General features: G+C 52.8%; 1 protein-coding gene across 2 annotated transcripts in view; it reads right to left on the bottom strand.

Moving 5' to 3' along the window:
- phrf1 (PHD and ring finger domains 1) overlaps positions 1-15,911 on the bottom strand; it is a 110,074-nt gene extending 94,163 nt beyond the window's left edge. For both annotated transcript variants that reach the window (XM_069903897.1, XM_069903902.1), the window contains exon 1: positions 15,437-15,911. The gene's annotated coding sequence lies outside the window, so the exon portion shown is untranslated. The remainder of the gene's footprint in view (positions 1-15,436) is intronic.
- Positions 15,912-17,586: the final 1,675 nt, after the last annotated feature.

The raw sequence follows: 17,586 nt of genomic DNA, 5'->3' as shown, positions 1-17,586 counted from the left end.
ATGAGTTGGAGGCAGGGTGACAAGGAGGGGAAGCAGGGTGAGAAGAGGACAAGGATGGGGATGGGGCAGGGATAGAGTGGGGACGGGGCAGGGGTATGGATGGGGAATGGGCAGGAAGGAGAATGGGATGCGGCGGGAATAAGGATTGGAATCATTAGGGGAAGGTGGGGCAGGGTGAGGAGGGGGCAGGAGCAGGGTGGGAGGGGGCAATGAGAGGGTGACGGGGAGGAGGAACAAGGTGGGGGGCAGGGATAGGTATGGGGCAGGGTGACAGGGAGGGGGAGCAGGGTGGGGATGGGTCAGGGAGGGGGAACAAGTTGGGGAAGGGCCAGGGACAGTGCAGGGCAGGGACAGGAGCAAGGACGGGGCAAGGAGCCATTGAGCTGCTGTTTTCAGACAGCACCTTGGGGAGCTGCCAGTGAAGAACGCTGGGAGTGGCCATCCCCCACTGAAAGACAAACAGAATTCAGGAACCCAGCTCGCATATCCCCTGCTGATGGTGAGTAAGATTAACCCTTCACACCACTGTGAACACGGACTTGGTGACAGGTTGACTGGGACGGGGGAAACTGAGGTACCGAGTGGGCAGGCATGGGACAAAACTCAGCAGAGTTCTCCAAAGAAGCAGAGACTTCGGCTTCAACAGAACCAGTGGGGTAAGGGCTTGAAGTAGTTGAGCACAGCTGGGAGGGGTCGATACTGTGGAGGGGGCATTACTGAGGGAGGGGAAGTACCGAGGGGAGGAGATATTGAGGGAGGGGGCAGTACTGAGAGAGGAGTTGGTACCGAGGGACAGTAAGGGGGTTGCTCAGGGAGGGGGCACTGAGGGGGGGAAGCACTGAGGGAGGGGGGGTACTGAGGGAGGGGGGTACTGAGGGAGGGGGGTACTGAGGGAGGGGGGTACTGAGGGAGGGGGGTACTGAGGGAGGGGGGTACTGAGGGAGGGGGGTACTGAGGGAGGGGGGTACTGAGGGAGGGGGGTACTGAGGGAGGGGGGTACTGAGGGAGGGGGGTACTGAGGGAGGGGGGTACTGAGGGAGGGGGGTACTGAGGGAGGGGGGTACTGAGGGAGGGGGGTACTGAGGGAGGGGGGTACTGAGGGAGGGGGGTACTGAGGGAGGGGGGTACTGAGGGAGGGGGGTACTGAGGGAGGGGGGTACTGAGGGAGGGGGGTACTGAGGGAGGGGGGTACTGAGGGAGGGGGGTACTGAGGGAGGGGGGTACTGAGGGAGGGGGGTACTGAGGGAGGGGGGTACTGAGGGAGGGGGGTACTGAGGGAGGGGGGTACTGAGGGAGGGGGGTACTGAGGGAGGGGGGTACTGAGGGAGGGGGGTACTGAGGGAGGGGGGTACTGAGGGAGGGGGGTACTGAGGGAGGGGGGTACTGAGGGAGGGGGGTACTGAGGGAGGGGGTACTGAGGGAGGGGGTACTGAGGGAGGGGGTACTGAGGGAGGGGGTACTGAGGGAGGGGGTACTGAGGGAGGGGGTACTGAGGGAGGGGGTACTGAGGGAGGGGGTACTGAGGGAGGGGGTACTGAGGGAGGGGGTACTGAGGGAGGGGGTACTGAGGGAGGGGGTACTGAGGGAGGGGGTACTGAGGGAGGGGGTACTGAGGGAGGGGGGTACTGAGGGAGGGGGTACTGAGGGAGGGGGGTACTGAGGGAGGGGGGTACTGAGGGCGGGGGGTACTGAGGGCGGGGGGTACTGAGGGCGGGGGGTACTGAGGGCGGGGGGTACTGAGGGCGGGGGGTACTGAGGGCGGGGGGTACTGAGGGCGGGGGGTACTGAGGGCGGGGGGTACTGAGGGCGGGGGGTACTGAGGGCGGGGGGTACTGAGGGCGGGGGGTACTGAGGGCGGGGGGTACTGAGGGCGGGGGGTACTGAGGGCGGGGGGTACTGAGGGCGGGGGGTACTGAGGGCGGGGGGTACTGAGGGCGGGGGGTACTGAGGGCGGGGGGTACTGAGGGCGGGGGGTACTGAGGGCGGGGGGTACTGAGGGCGGGGGGTACTGAGGGCGGGGGGTACTGAGGGCGGGGGGTACTGAGGGCGGGGGGTACTGAGGGCGGGGGGTACTGAGGGCGGGGGGTACTGAGGGAGGGGGGTACTGAGGGAGGGGGGTACTGAGGGAGGGGGGTACTGAGGGAGGGGGGTACTGAGGGAGGGGGGTACTGAGGGAGGGGGGTACTGAGGGAGGGGGGTACTGAGGGAGGGGGGTACTGAGGGAGGGGGGTACTGAGGGAGGGGGGTACTGAGGGAGGGGGGTACTGAGGGAGGGGGGTACTGAGGGAGGGGGGTACTGAGGGAGGGGGGTACTGAGGGAGGGGGGTACTGAGGGAGGGGGGTACTGAGGGAGGGGGGTACTGAGGGAGGGGGGTACTGAGGGAGGGGGGTACTGAGGGAGGGGGGTACTGAGGGAGGGGGGTACTGAGGGAGGGGGGTACTGAGGGAGGGGGGTACTGAGGGAGGGGGGTACTGAGGGAGGGGGGTACTGAGGGAGGGGGGTACTGAGGGAGGGGGGTACTGAGGGAGGGGGGTACTGAGGGAGGGGGGTACTGAGGGAGGGGGGTACTGAGGGAGGGGGGTACTGAGGGAGGGGGGTACTGAGGGAGGGGGGTACTGAGGGAGGGGGGTACTGAGGGAGGGGGGTACTGAGGGAGGGGGGTACTGAGGGAGGGGGGTACTGAGGGAGGGGGGTACTGAGGGAGGGGGGTACTGAGGGAGGGGGGTACTGAGGGAGGGGGGTACTGAGGGAGGGGGGTACTGAGGGAGGGGGGTACTGAGGGAGGGGGGAACTGAGGGAGGGGGGAACTGAGGGAGGGGGGTACTGAGGGAGGGGGGTACTGAGGGAGGGGGGTACTGAGGGAGGGGGGTACTGAGGGAGGGGGGTACTGAGGGAGGGGGGTACTGAGGGAGGGGGGTACTGAGGGAGGGGGGTACTGAGGGAGGGGGGTACTGAGGGAGGGGGGTACTGAGGGAGGGGGGTACTGAGGGAGGGGGGTACTGAGGGAGGGGGGTACTGAGGGAGGGGGGTACTGAGGGAGGGGGGTACTGAGGGAGGGGGGTACTGAGGGAGGGGGGTACTGAGGGAGGGGGGTACTGAGGGAGGGGGGTACTGAGGGAGGGGGGTACTGAGGGGGGCTGAGGGAGGGGAGGGGGAGATATTGAGGAAGGGGGAACAGGATGGGGGGACAGGGAGGAGGAGGTACTGATGGAATGGGGGATTGAGGGAGCGGGAGGTACTGAGGGAGTGGGGGACTGAGGGAGGAAAAAACTGAGTGAGTGGGGGGACTCAGGGAGGGGGAGGTACTGAAGGAGAGTCCACAATCTCTTTCCACTCTTCCTCTTTTCTGCTTTTCACCTCTCTCCACTCCTTCCCCTCCTACTCCCTCCATCTTCCACTCCTCACCTGCTCCATCCCCTCCTCCCACATGTTCCCCTTCTCTTCACCCATCCTTCTCTCCCCTCCCTTCACATACCCTCACTTCCCCTCATCCCTCCTTCCCTCTCCCTCACCTCCCCTCATCACTCCCTCCCATTCCCTCACCTTCCCATGTCCCTCCCTCCTACTCTCTCCCATTCCCTCAACCTCCCCCTTGTTCCTCCCTGATGCATGAGTGTGGTCATTGGGGAAAATGTACATGCATGATGTAAGGTGCCAGGGATTGGGCTGGTGACTGGTGAATTCTGCTGCCAGTCACTGACAGATGGGGATGAGGTGGGACGAGGAGAAAGTGAAAGAGTGATGAATGAGGAAGAGAAAGGGAGGTGGGAGGGGAGAGGAGGGGCAGAGATGAAGAGAAGGAGACAGGGTGAGAAGGGAAGAGATATTGAGAAAGATGCAGCGAAAGCCTACAGAGAGAGAGAAAGGCAGAAAGAGAGAGGGAGAGAGAATGTAAGGCAGAGAGAGTGTGTACAGCAGAAAGAGAGAGAGGAGAAGAGAGAGAGAGAGTGTAATATTGAGGAGCAAGGAGAGGTGGGTGCAGATGGGAAGGTAATGCTAAGGGAGGACAACGGGGCCAAGATCGGGACTGAGAGAGACACAGGAGAGGAGAAGGGATGAGAGGGAGGAGGGAGAGTGGGAGGAGGCGAGGGGGAGCAAACTTGAGGAAGAGGGTGGATAAGAACAATGGAGGGGAGAATGAGGATGTGGCGGAGGGGAAGGGGAGGAGAGAGATGGGGAGGTGGAGAGGATGAGGGGGAAAACAGGGAATGAGGACGAGGGAAAGGAGGGGTTATGAGGACAGGTGAGGATAAGGGAGGGGTGAGAAGAGGGATGGGGATGTGGATGATGAAATGGGGAAGGGGAACAGATGGGGAGGTGGTGATGAAGGGGAGGGAGTGATCGGGAAGCAGGATGGGAGAAGACGACATGGATAGAAGGGAGGGGAGGAGGAAGGATTAGATGGTGGTGAGGATGGGAAGGGAGGGGGAGAGGTGAGGTGGAGGAGGGGGGAGAGTGAGGGAGGGGAGAGGGGTGAGGACAATGATGGTGAGGTAGAGGTGAGGATGGGGAGGAGAGATGGGGTGGAGGAGGGGGAGGCAGCGAGAATGGAGGGGATGTCAGGTGGGGGAGGGGGAGACAATGAGGATGGGGAGGGGGAGACAATGAGGATGGGGAGGGGAGGGGAGAGGGGGGAAGGAAGGAGTGAGGATGTAGGGGAGGGGGAAGGTTGATGTGGATGAAAGAAGCAAATCCTGAGAAAGTTAAAAGCTGGACTGGGAGGAGAGGAAGAGGAGAGAGGGAGGGAGGAGGTGGAGGAAGGGGGAGGTGGATCACAGACCCCAAGGGCAAGTGAGCCACTGACCCTCGCATACTGCGTATTCATAGATCCACTGTGCGTGTGACAGCGGCTAACTTATTTTATGGATCACAGCGGTGCGGGTTGGAGTGGGAGGGGGAGGGGGAGAGGGGTGATGGAAATAGGAGTGGGGTGAGGGGAGTGGGAGAGGGGAGAAGGGGGGTTCGAGGAGAAGATTAGAAGGAATGGGATGGGAGAGGGAAAGGGGTGGGGGGGTGAGGAGGTGAGGTGAGATGGGGAGAGGGAGAGTGTAAGAGGGAAGGGGCAATGTGAGGTTTGGGATAGCCAGTCCCGGGGTATAGGGGCAGTGTTGGTGTCCATGGTAGTCTGTCCTGTGGTACAGGGGGTAGTCTGTCCAGCGGTACAGGGGGTAGTCTGTCCAGCGGTACAGGGGGTAGTCTGTCCAGCGGTACAGGGGGTAGTCTGTCCAGCGGTACAGGGGGTAGTCTGTCCAGCGGTACAGGGGGTAGTCTGTCCAGCGGTACAGGGGGTAGTCTGTCCAGCGGTACAGGGGGTAGTCTGTCCAGCGGTACAGGGGGTAGTCTGTCCAGCGGTACAGGGGGTAGTCTGTCCAGCGGTACAGGGGGTAGTCTGTCCAGCGGTACAGGGGGTAGTCTGTCCAGCGGTACAGGGGGTAGTCTGTCCAGCGGTACAGGGGGTAGTCTGTCCAGCGGTACAGGGGGTAGTCTGTCCAGCGGTACAGGGGGTAGTCTGTCCAGCGGTACAGGGGGTAGTCTGTCCAGCGGTACAGGGGGTAGTCTGTCCAGCGGTACAGGGGGTAGTCTGTCCAGCGGTACAGGGGGTAGTCTGTCCAGCGGTACAGGGGGTAGTCTGTCCAGCGGTACAGGGGGTAGTCTGTCCAGCGGTACAGGGGGTAGTCTGTCCAGCGGTACAGGGGGTAGTCTGTCCAGCGGTACAGGGGGTAGTCTGTCCAGCGGTACAGGGGGTAGTCTGTCCAGCGGTACAGGGGGTAGTCTGTCCAGCGGTACAGGGGGTAGTCTGTCCAGCGGTACAGGGGGTAGTCTGTCCAGCGGTACAGGGGGTAGTCTGTCCAGCGGTACAGGGGGTAGTCTGTCCAGCGGTACAGGGGGTAGTCTGTCCAGCGGTACAGGGGGTAGTCTGTCCAGCGGTACAGGAGCAGTGTTGGGGGTCCAGGGTAGTCTTCCTGGGGTGCAGGGGCAGGGGGCTTCTCTGAACTGTGTTCCAGTTGGGTACCGAGGCTGGTGAACAGGACTGGCTAGGGCTGGGACATGGGCCGTGTATGCCCACGTGATACTCTGACAGGATAGAGGACTCTGTTCCCGGCTGAGGGTGGAGCTGGGGCTTCGTGTTATCTGAATGGAATTTTGTAGATAGCCGGAGTTCAGGCAAAGGTCAGCAATATAAAACAACAGACTGTAACTTCCTCCTGACTGTTGCAGAAATCTGGCAACGACCAGCCCTTGAAACACTGCACCCACTCCGCAGTGTATCACTGTGTGTACATGGGAAGGAAGTATGTATATGTGTGTACACAGGCCAGAAAAGTGTCTGTGTGTGTAAACAGGCTGGGAGTGTCTCTTGTGTATACATGGGGAGGGAGTGTGTCTGTGTAAGTATACAGGGAGGGAGAGTGTCTATGTGTATAAGGGGAGGGAGAATGTCTGAGTACATGGGAGGGAAAGTGTCTCTGTGTGTATGCAGGGAGGGAGTGTGCCTGTACACGGGGAGGGAGTGTGCCTGTGTGTGTCTACATGGGAAGGGGCTGTGTCTGTGTGTGTACATGGGGAGGGTGTGTGTTTGTGTGAGTACACGGGTAAGGAGTAAGTCTATGTGTATAAGGGGAGGGAGAATGTCTGTGAGTACATGGGAGGGAAAGTGTCTCTGTGTGTATGCAGAGAGGGAATGTGTCTGTACACGGGGAGGGAGTGTGTCTGTGTGTGTCTACATGGGAAGGGGCTGTGTCTGTGTGTGTACATGGGGAGGGTGTGTGTTTGTGTGAGTACACAGGGAAGGAGTGAGTCTGTTTGTGTATACACAGGGAGAAAGTGTCTCTGCATACATGGGGAGGGAAATTGTGTGTGTGTGTACATGGGAAAGGAGTGTGTCTATGTGTATTCATAGGCCAGGAGAGTTTTTATGTGTGTACATGTGCCAGGAGGATGTCTGCGTGTACACAGCCTGGGAAAGTGTCTGTGTGTTCATGGCTCAGGAGAGTGTCACTGTGTATACAGCCTGGGAGTGTGTGAACACAGAAAAGGAATATGTGTGCATATACATGAGGTGGAAGTGTGTCCATCTGAGTTACATGGGCTGGGAGTGCATTTCTGTACATATACATGGGCTGGGTGTGTGTTACGCTGATGTGAGTCTGCCTGTGTGTGTACACAGGGTGTGAGTGTGCGTACATGTGAGCAGAGGATGAGAGTATTTCTGAGTGTGAACAGGATGGGATTATGTGTTATGGGGTGGGAAGTATGTTTGCACTTATGTGGGCACTCTGACCTGGCAGCATGCATGTGGTGAAAGATTGAAAGGATGTACAGTGTTTGTATGCCATGTCTGTGTGAGGTAATACCACATTTTGTGAGGGCATGTGTGTCTGGGTTTGGGCATATACAGTAGGACTCTTGGCTACACATATGCAGTTGCAAAGAATGTGTCTGTGGTTTGGTTGTTTATAACCATATAACCATATAACCACTTACAGCACAGAATAGGCCAGTTTAGCCCTACTAGTCCATGCTGTAACAAATCCCCACCCTCCCAGTTCCACTAACCAGCACCCGGTCCATACCCCTCTAGTCCCCTCCTATCCATGTAACGATCCAGTCTTTCCTTAAATGTAACCAATGATCCCGCCTCGACCACGTCTGCCGGAAGCTCATTCCACATCCCTACCACCCTTTGCGTAAAGAAATTTCCCCTCATGTTCCCCTTATAATTCTCCCCTTTCAATCTTAAACCATGCCCTCTAGTTTGAATCTCCCCCACTCTTAATTGAAAAAGCCTATCCACATTTACTCTGTCTGTCCCTTTTAAAATCTTAAACACCTCTATCAAGTCCTCCTTCAATCTTCTACGCTCCAGAGAAAAAAGCCCCAGTCTGCACAACCTTTCCCTGTAACTCAAATCTTGAAATCCTGTCAACATTCTTGTGCACCTTCTCTGCACTCTCTCTATTTTGTTTATATCTTCCCTATAATTTGGTGACCAAAACTGTACACAGTACTCCAAATTTGGCCTCACCAATGCCTTGTACAATTTCATCATAACCTCCCTACTCTTGAATTCAATACTCCAATTTATGAAGGCCAACATTCCAAATGCCTTCTCCACCACACCATCTACCTGAGTATCAGCCTTGAGGGTACTATTTACCATAACTCCTAAATCCCTTTGTTGCTCTGCACATCTCAATAGCCTACCATTTAATGCATATGACCTATTTAGATTTGCCTTTCCAAAATGTAACACCTCACACTTATCTGTATTAAATTCCATCAGCCATTTCTCAGCTCACACCTCCAGCCTCCCTAAATCACCTTTTAATCTACGGTAATCTTCCTCACTGTCCACAACACCACCAATCTTTGTATCATCCGCAAACTTGCTTATCCAATTCTCCACCCCTACTTCCATATCGTTAATATATATAACAAACAATAGTGGACCCAGGACCGATCCCTGAGGAACTCCACTAGTCACCGGCCTCCAATTGGACAAACAATTTTCTACCACTACTCTCTGACACCTCCCATCCAACCATTGCTGAATCCATTTCACTACCTCCTTATTTATTCCTAATGCCTCCACCTTTTTTCCTAACCTCCTGTGGGGAACTTTGTCAAAAGCTTTACTAAAGTCTAAATAGACAACATCCACAGCTTTCCCTTCATCAACCTTCGAAAAACTCCATCAGGTTTGTCAAGCATGATCTACCCCTGACAAAACCATGCTGATTACTCCCTATTAATCCCTGTACCTCCAAACATTTGTAAATACCATCCCTCAGAACACTTTCCATCAACTTACCCACCATAGACATCAGACTCACGGACCTATAATTCCTAGGTTTACATTTGGACCCTTTCTAAAACAGCGGAACCACATGCGCCACCCTCCAATCCTTTGGCACTACCCCCGTGACCAATGACATCCTAAATATCTCTGTTTATGTATGTCTGGATCGTGTATGTATAAGGTGAAGGAATATACGTGTGTGGTAGAGAAATGTTTGTGTGTGCATACACAGGTGAATGTGTTAAGGACTCTGTGTGTGTGTGTGTGTGTGTGTGTGTGTGTGTGTGTGTGTGTGTGTGTGTGTGCGTGCGCGCGTGCATGCGCAGGAGTGTGTGGTAAGAAGTGCGAATCATGCCGTGTGATAGGGTGCGTGCAGTGTAGTGGGGGAGGGGGGTGGTCACAGGCAGGCAAGGGCACTTCTGGCAAGGAGGTGGTAATGTTTTAGAGCAGCCATTCTCAAGAGGGTCATAGCCCATTTCAGTAAAACAGAAATTTTTCACCTCAAGTAACATAAATATTTCTTATGTAGTCGGTACGAGAGAAGTACAGAAGAAAATTAAACTTGACTGCTTCACAGGGAAGGGGGCCCACAAACTTTGAGTAGAGTCCTAAGGGGGCCATTGCTGAAATAAGGTTGAGAATGGCTGGTTTAGAAAATATTTAACAGGTGATAGGGGTCAGTGTGACTGAATAAAGGCAAAGCTGGCTCCTGTTGCAGGAGAGTGCATGCCCAGGGCCATGGAGTGAAGAGAACCCACAGCAGGAGGGAAGAAAGGTTTACATGCAGTGAGTTGTTGTGCTAGGAGTGTGTTGACAGAACAGAGCAGAGCCCAGTATCCAGATGATGATAAACATTTAAATCATTTACGGGGCTGAAAGAAACAGGGACTGATCGTTTCCTCTCTGCTGTTAGTGAAATGATTTGCCTTGGGTGAAGGGACACTCACCTCTCTCCATCTACACTCCTACCTACTCCAGATGAAGGTTTCTGGCCCGAAACGTCAACTGTCTATGCTTTCCATGGACACTGCCTGACCCAGCAAATTCTTCCGGCACTCTGTGTATTGCTCCATTTTCCCAGCAACTGCAGTCTCTCTCATTTGCCTAACACTACACTCTTTGTCTTTTCAATATTTTTAATAGCATTGAAATTTAACAACAAACAATACAGAGTACAGGTACACAATCCTTTGTCTGGAACCCTTGGGGGACAGTGTGTTCCAAATTTCGGATTTTTCCGGATTTCAGAACAAAAGCCGGCTGCCCCAGATTTAAGCCCACCCGAATTGTGCTGCTGTGTCCAGCCCCTTCCAGTCACACTGGCGGCTCTCCCCCCACCCGCCCACCAGTCGCGCTGCCATCTCTCTCCCCCCTGCCCACCAGTCATGCTGCTGTGTCTCCCCCCCCATCCACCCAAGTCGCGCTCCCATCTCTCCCCTCCCCGCCCACCCAAGTCACGCTGCTCTCTCTCTCCCTCTGCTGTACCAGCACCAGGAAAAAAAATGCCGGATTTTGGAGCTTTCCAGATTTTAGTTGTCCGGATAAAGGATTGTGTACCTATACATAAGGATATATGTTAAAAGTCAAAAAGATCCATTACACTTAAATCATAACATTTCATCTGAGGTACCCCAGATTCTCAAACAAACATTATACCTGTATTGTATTAATATTTTTATTATTTTATATAAAATAAAAGAAAATCTAAACCCACTACCAAGAAATAAGCTGTTTGGCCAAAATAAAGACAAAATTCTTATCAGAGTAATAAATTACCTAATTAGTCAACATTTCTACCTTCATATCAAATCAAAGGTTTTGAAAGTAATTCTAAAAGGGTCTCCACAGTGTTTGAAAATTTACATTTAAATCATAAATTGAGCATCCAATTGTCTCTAAATTTAAACGTGACATGGCCCCAGGCCCCATCTCTAAGGATCTGAAATTCCCAATTGAAGATGGGGGGGGGTGGGGGGCAGATGTCATGTCACACTTCCTTCTCATGGCTCCCTGGAAAAGGGGATGGCCCTTTCCACAATTGCAGCCTCAGCATCAAGGCATGTTGAAACAACCACCTTTTAATCTACGGTAATCTTCCTCACTGTCCACAACACCACCAATCTTTGTATCATCCGCAAACTTGCTTATCCAATTCTCCACCCCTACCAGATGGAGATCTGGTGTGGGACATAGAAATGTCCTGGGACATTGTTCTCGGGCGGTGATCCCAGATGTTATCTCAAACATGATATTCCATCCTGGAAGAAGGGGTGGAGGGGGTTACTGGAATGGCCCTGGGACAATAGACCATGGGGAGAGGATAGTGTCCTCCTTGAAGGTTTAGGGAAGATTTAATCAAAGGATTCAAGATCGTGAAGGAGCCAAACACAATTTGCTGGAGGAACTCAACAGGTCAAGCAGCATCAATGGGAGAGAATGGTCAACATTTCAGGCCAGAAACCTTCCCCCTCAAATCTTTCTCTCCCATGGATGCTGCCCTACCCTCCAGCAGATTGTGTTTGGCTCCAGATTCCAGAATCTACAGTTTGGTTGAATAAGTAAGGAAGAGGGTGCTCCACCTCAGGAAGTCCCAAAGCACAGCCCAGCCACACACATACTTGTTGATTTTTTTTAAAATTTAGACATACAGCCCAGTAACAGGCCCTATCTAAATATAATACAAAGCCAGCATATAAACATCCTGCAGATGGATATATAAAAACAAACTCACGTCCAGAAAGGCCTCAGTGAGGCATGCGATATCTAGAAGTTCTCCCAGCGACAGGGAAGTGTATGCACAGAGGGCTGCCTTGGGAGAGCGGTGGGAACAGAGGCAACAGCACTTCTCAAAGGGGAGCTGGAGAACATGGTGGGCTATGAGGAGAGCGCGTGGAGGCAGGTGCACAGGCGCAGGCAGAGGGAGTGAATGGTTTATAAGGATGCCATACTATGCAAGTATTTCTCCGATCCCCTTTTGAAAGTTGCAGTGAATCTGTTTCCACTGCACTCAGAGTTGGCTTCTTGAGAGGTATTGGTGCTGCACTTAGCCTGGCAGGGGAGAGTGTTCCTCACTCAGATGTGAATTGTGGAGGTGGATGAGCTTTGTCTCTCCCCACGGGGCACGTGCAGCAGGTAATGTGACAAAATCACAGGCCTAATGGCCTGAGTTTAACTGTGACCGCCAGTGGAGTTCTCCCTGTGACTGCATGGGTATCCCATGGGTGCTCCACTTACCTCCCATATCCTAAAGTAATGCTGCTCCTTCTGTTTATTGAGTGAAACAAACATGAAAGTCTGCAGATGCTGTAATTGTAGGAAAAACACAGAAAAGCTGGAGGAACTCAGCAGGTCTGGCAGTGTCCAGCCCTTCCTCAAGGAATGAGCAAAGAACAGGTATGGATGGCATCAGAATAAAGACTGAAGGAAGAGTCCAGGCCAACAGTCAAAAGATGTTAATTTGGATATGATAAGAGGAGAGGTGAGAATTGATTTTAGCTCTGTGAAAGAAGACAGAGGGAAATGGGTTGAGAGAGACACAGACAGAGTGGGGGGAAAGGCAACAGAGGGAAGAAGAAGGGGGGGTGGAGTTTAATGGAAATTGGGGCAGTCGATGCTTAATGTCATCCTATTGGAGCATGGAAGATGAGGTGTTGATCCTCTAATATGTGGGTGGTCTTCGTCTGGCAGTGCATGAGACCATGAACCAACATGTCGGCAAGGGAATGGGACAGAGAATTAAAATGGGTGTCCCTGCTATTGTGGCAGACAGAGCCGAGGTGCTTAACAAAATGATCGCCCAGTCTCTCTGATGAGGAGGAGACCACATTCTGTTTATGGGCCACTGTAGTGGATGGAAGGTGGGGGGTGGGGGGAGAATCAGAGGTGCACTCATCAACTTTGAAGAAGAACAGGTGACCAAGAAATAAATGACCATCACAGATTGGGTAGTCTGAATGGTCTCCCACATCACAAGGAAACAAGAGGAGGAGGCAATGTTGCAATGTGGTTCTGAGGCCATCCATTGCCATGCCTGCTCCTGAACACAAACAACCGCAGAAGCTGAACTAACAAAGAGAAGAAAGAAAAACTCAGCAGGTTGGGCAGCATCTGTGAGTAGAGGAACAGAGCCAAGATTTCAGGCCCAAGCAACTGAAAAGGAGACAAAATAAGTCTGTAAAGCTGTAAGGAGAATGGAGAAAAGGTGTCCCTAAGATCCCCTTTAAATCTTCCACCTTAAATCTATACCCTCCAATTTAATATTCCAGTAACCAGGGAAGAGGACAATGACTAAGCATGTCATCTCTGCCTCTCATGGTTTAGAAACCTTGTACGGTCAAGTTTCAGGGAGAAATTACCCAGCTAGTCCAGCCTTTTCTTAGAACTCCAGCTTTCTAGCCACAGGAACATTTAGTGAATTTGTTCGATGATGGGTGACCAGAACTGCCCTCAATACTCCAAGTGTAGTCTCATCAACAACTTGTACATCCTGCTCCTGTAGTCAGTGCCCTCACCAATGGCAACAAATGTGCTAGATACCTTCTTCACCACACCATCTACCTGTGCCGTTGCTCTCATGGAAATTTGACCCTGTTCCCCTTGATCTCTCTCTTCTCCCCTAGACCTCACTACTCATCAATCCTGGTTCAACTTCCTAAAGTCCAACACCTCATGTTTGTCAGGGTAAAATTCTATTTGCCATTCTTTGTTACACTTTCCCACTTCATAGATCCTGTGTAATCTTTCACGTCCATCTTCATTATCAACTAAGCCTCCAATGTTGCTGTCATTCACAAACTCACTAATCACGCTTTGACATTGTCATCCAAGTCCTTCATATGTTTTTCAATCACCAGTGGACCCCACACCGATCTCTGCTGTATGGGCTCCAATCTGAGTAACAGGCTTCTACCGCCATCCTGTCTCCTAACATCAACTCAATTGTACTGAATCTGATTTATTGTCACATTATATACATGACATCACATACAACCCTGAGATTCTTTTTCCTATGGGTGAGGTAAAAAAATTGTACACAACGAACACATGTATACAAATACAGTACAACTCCGATTACGGTTTTTTTGGAGAACTGGTCATTTTTTAAAAAACAGCCCAGTAGCAACAGCAAATCACTTGTAAGTGTTTATACAATAACAAACAAGGTAAGGCTATTTAAGCATTAAAATAAAGTTTAATTCTCAACAGAAAAGTGCTGCTGATCACCAACACTTCCCTACTGAGGCCCCACTCATTCCAGGAGCCCAAGGGTCCCGCTCCTGCCCGAGAGCATGAGGTCCCCGCTGCTGCCGGGAGCTCGAGGTCTGTTGCTGCTCTGTGCAATACAGAGAGAATTTAAAAAAGCTATAAAATGCACAAGTAAGAGTCCTTAAATGAGTCCCTTATTGAGTTTGTTGTTGAGGAGCCTGATGGAGAAGGAGTAGCAGCTATTTTTGAACTTGGTGGTGTGAGTCTTGTAGCACATTTCCTGATGGTAGCAGCAAGAACAGAGCGTGTGCTGGGTGGTGAAGGTCTTTGATGCTCTCAGACAGCAGCGTTCCCGGTAGATGTTCTCAATGGTGGGAAAAGTTTTGCCTGTGATATCCTGGGCTGAGTTCATTACCTTTCGCAAGGCTTTCTGCTCAGAGGTATTGGTGTCCCCATACCAGGCCGTGACGCAGCCGATCAGCACACTTCCACCACACCTCTGTAAAAATTTACTAGGGTTTCCTTTGTCACACCAAACCTCTGCATACTCCTGAGGAAGTAGAGGTGCTGGCATGCTTTCTTCATTATATCATTAGTGTGTTGGGTCTAGGAAAGATCCTCCAAGATAGAGACTCCCAAGAACTTAAATTTGTTCATCCTCTCCATCTTTGATTTCCCCAGTGATCACTGGATTGTATACCTCTGATTTTCCCTTCCTGAAGTCAAATTCACCTTAGTTTAGGTGACATTGAGTGTGAGGTTGCTGTTGGTGCACCATTCAGCCAAGTTTTCAATTTCCCTCCTGTATGCAAACTCATCACCTTTATTTATACAACCCACTACTGTGGAATCGTCCACAAATTTGCAGATGGTGTTATTGCTATACCGAGACACACAGTCATAGGTGTAAAGTGAGTAGAACAGAAGGCTAAGATCACAGCCATATTGTCCACCAGACTCTGGATCTCAGGGGACCTGCCAGACCCATCCCCCAGCTCAACAACTCCTTCTGTCAATGTTCTCACTCTTTAACTACTCCCCCTTATTGACCAGGCCGCCCTGTTCTACCCCGAAGGATACATTGACCAGTTACATCACATCCACATGGTCACCCACATTCCACCCTGCCAAACACAGTGAGCGGATCCCCATGGTCACCCCATTTCACCTTGCCGGACACAATGATCAGGTCCCCATGGTCACCTCTGTTCCACTATGCTGGACACAGAGACCAGATTCCCCACGGTCACCCCGTCCATCCTGCCAGATGCATCCCCAACCTCTGTGCCTCTTTATAAGTTTCCTTTATCTCCTCCAATGGAAACACTCACATATTCCAAAATGGAAAAGCTTTGTTTAGCGTGGCATCCAAGTAAGTCAGCAGGTGTAGAAAAGATTATGCTGAATCCCAGTGTGGTTTAGACACTGACCTGCACCGTTGTTTCCCTCTCCACCAACGCTGCCCGGCCTGCTAAATGTTCCCACGCGGTTTGTCTCGGTGTCGGTATTCCGGCGTCTGCAGGGGAATTTGTTTGTTTGGTCATCCCGTCAATCAGCCAAGGGGTGAGACGAGGCGATGATAGACATTACCCGACTAATAGAGGAAAGCCATGGTTGTGATGGACGTGTCAGAGAGCCAATGGCGAGAAGATGAAGGCGAGCTAGCACCAGATGAACTGGCCCTATAGCCAATGAGGGATGGCGCTCCAGACCCGGGTGACACCCCTAACTGCCTGGCTGTGCTGAGGGGAGGCTCCGCCCGCGCTGCAGATGTGGGATCTTGCAGTGCCCGTGGAATCGAAGGGAAGCGTGGCGGCGTTGGTTAGGGCTCCCTGTCCCCCGGAAGACCTGCGGGAACCGTCCCCGGCCCCACGATGCGTTAAATCATCCTCGCGGGACGTCCTTCACTGACAACAGCCGTGCAGACAGGGTGTCGGTGACACGTGGTCAGTGGAGCAGCGGGCACGTGGTCCGTGGGTGAGCACGAGGTCTGTTGGTAGGCAAGTGGTCAGCATGGGCATGTGGTCTCAGGTTAGTGCCTGGAGCCCGTATGGGTATGTGATCTGTGGGTGGGAACGTGGTCTGGGTAGGCACGTCTCTGGGTGTGCATACAGTCAGGGCGGGCACGTCTCTGGGCGAGCACATGGTCTGTGGGTGCGGACATGCGGTCAGTGGGTGGACATGGTTTGTAGGTGGGCAGATGGTCTCTGCATGGGTATGTAGTCTCTGGGTTGAAATGAACTCTGGGTGGATAGAGTCTCTGGGTGGACATGTGGTCTCTGGACACATGGTATCTGGATGGGCACGCGGTCTCGGTTGGCACACAGCCATGGGTGGGCACGTGTTCTCAGACACGTGGTGTCTGGACATGCAGTCTGAGTGGACGCACTGATTGTCAGTGGACACATGGTCTCTGGGTGGTCACGCGGTCTGAGTGGACATGTGGTCTCAGTGCACACATGGTCTCTGGGGATGTGGTCTCTGGATACACGATCTCTAGACATGCAGACTGTTGTTAGTCACATGGTCTCTGCCTCGTGTCAATGGGCACCTGGTCTCTGGACACATGGTCTTTGAATGGGCATGTGGTTGGGCACATGGTTTCTGGGTGGGCGTGCATTGTCTGGGTGGACATGCAGTCTCTGTGACGTGGTCTCTAGACACACCAACTATGGGTGGACAAGTGTCTCTGGGCGGTCCGTGGGGTCGGACGGCAGGGACGGGGTCTCTCGGGGATGACCTGGGCTCTGGGACAGTTGGTGGGGCTGGTCAGCGGGGATACAGTCACTGGGTGAGGATGATCACTGTTATGAGGGGATGGTTGGTGGGGACATGGTCTCGGGGACAGTCAGTGGGGCGCGGTCTATGGGTGGGGACATGATCTCTGGGTGAGGATGGTCAGGGTAGACGGTCTCTGGGTGAGGATGGTCAATGTGCACCCGGTCTCTGGGATGGTCAGTGGGGATGCATCCATCATCAAACCCACTTGGCAAAGTGCTGTGTGACCCATGAGCTGTTCCTCTATTTAACATTTAAGAAAAATTTGGACAGGTACGTGGATGGGAGGGATATGTTCGGGATACAGGTCAGTAGGACTAGGCAGAATAGTTCAGCACAGACTAGAAGGGCCTGTTTCTGTGCTGTATTGTTCTATGGACATGTTTTGAAACGTTCCTCGGATTGGAGGTACCAAATTTGACCCATCAAATCAGCAACCTGTTGCCTGTGGTCAGTGATGGGGAAATACTGCATCTGACCTCCAGAACAATGGGAGTCTGCACAGACTTATGGAAAACATGATTCGTGTGTTGGCACTCTTGGAGAATGTAACCAGCAAAGTAGATAAGGATGCAATGCATATGCATTTTGGCAAGGAAGGCAGCTTCCTGATCATGTCAGAGGTTTGAACCTGGGGATCAGGTTGTCACTGGGCTGGACAGGGGTCTGTGCGCCCACAGAGGCTGCTGGAGGGGAATATATGGGCACTCGGTAACTTTGAAGGGACTTTCTTTTGCTTCTTTCTCCTGTTGTTCAGGGTATTGGGCAAATCTAATGGTGACTCATATCAAATGTTGAAATA

This window comes from Narcine bancroftii, chromosome 1 (genome assembly GCF_036971445.1).
Source record: "Narcine bancroftii isolate sNarBan1 chromosome 1, sNarBan1.hap1, whole genome shotgun sequence".
Classification (NCBI taxonomy): Eukaryota; Metazoa; Chordata; class Chondrichthyes; order Torpediniformes; family Narcinidae; genus Narcine; species Narcine bancroftii.
Note: the sequence above shows the minus strand (reverse complement) of the source record. Positions and strands in the feature narration are given on the sequence as shown.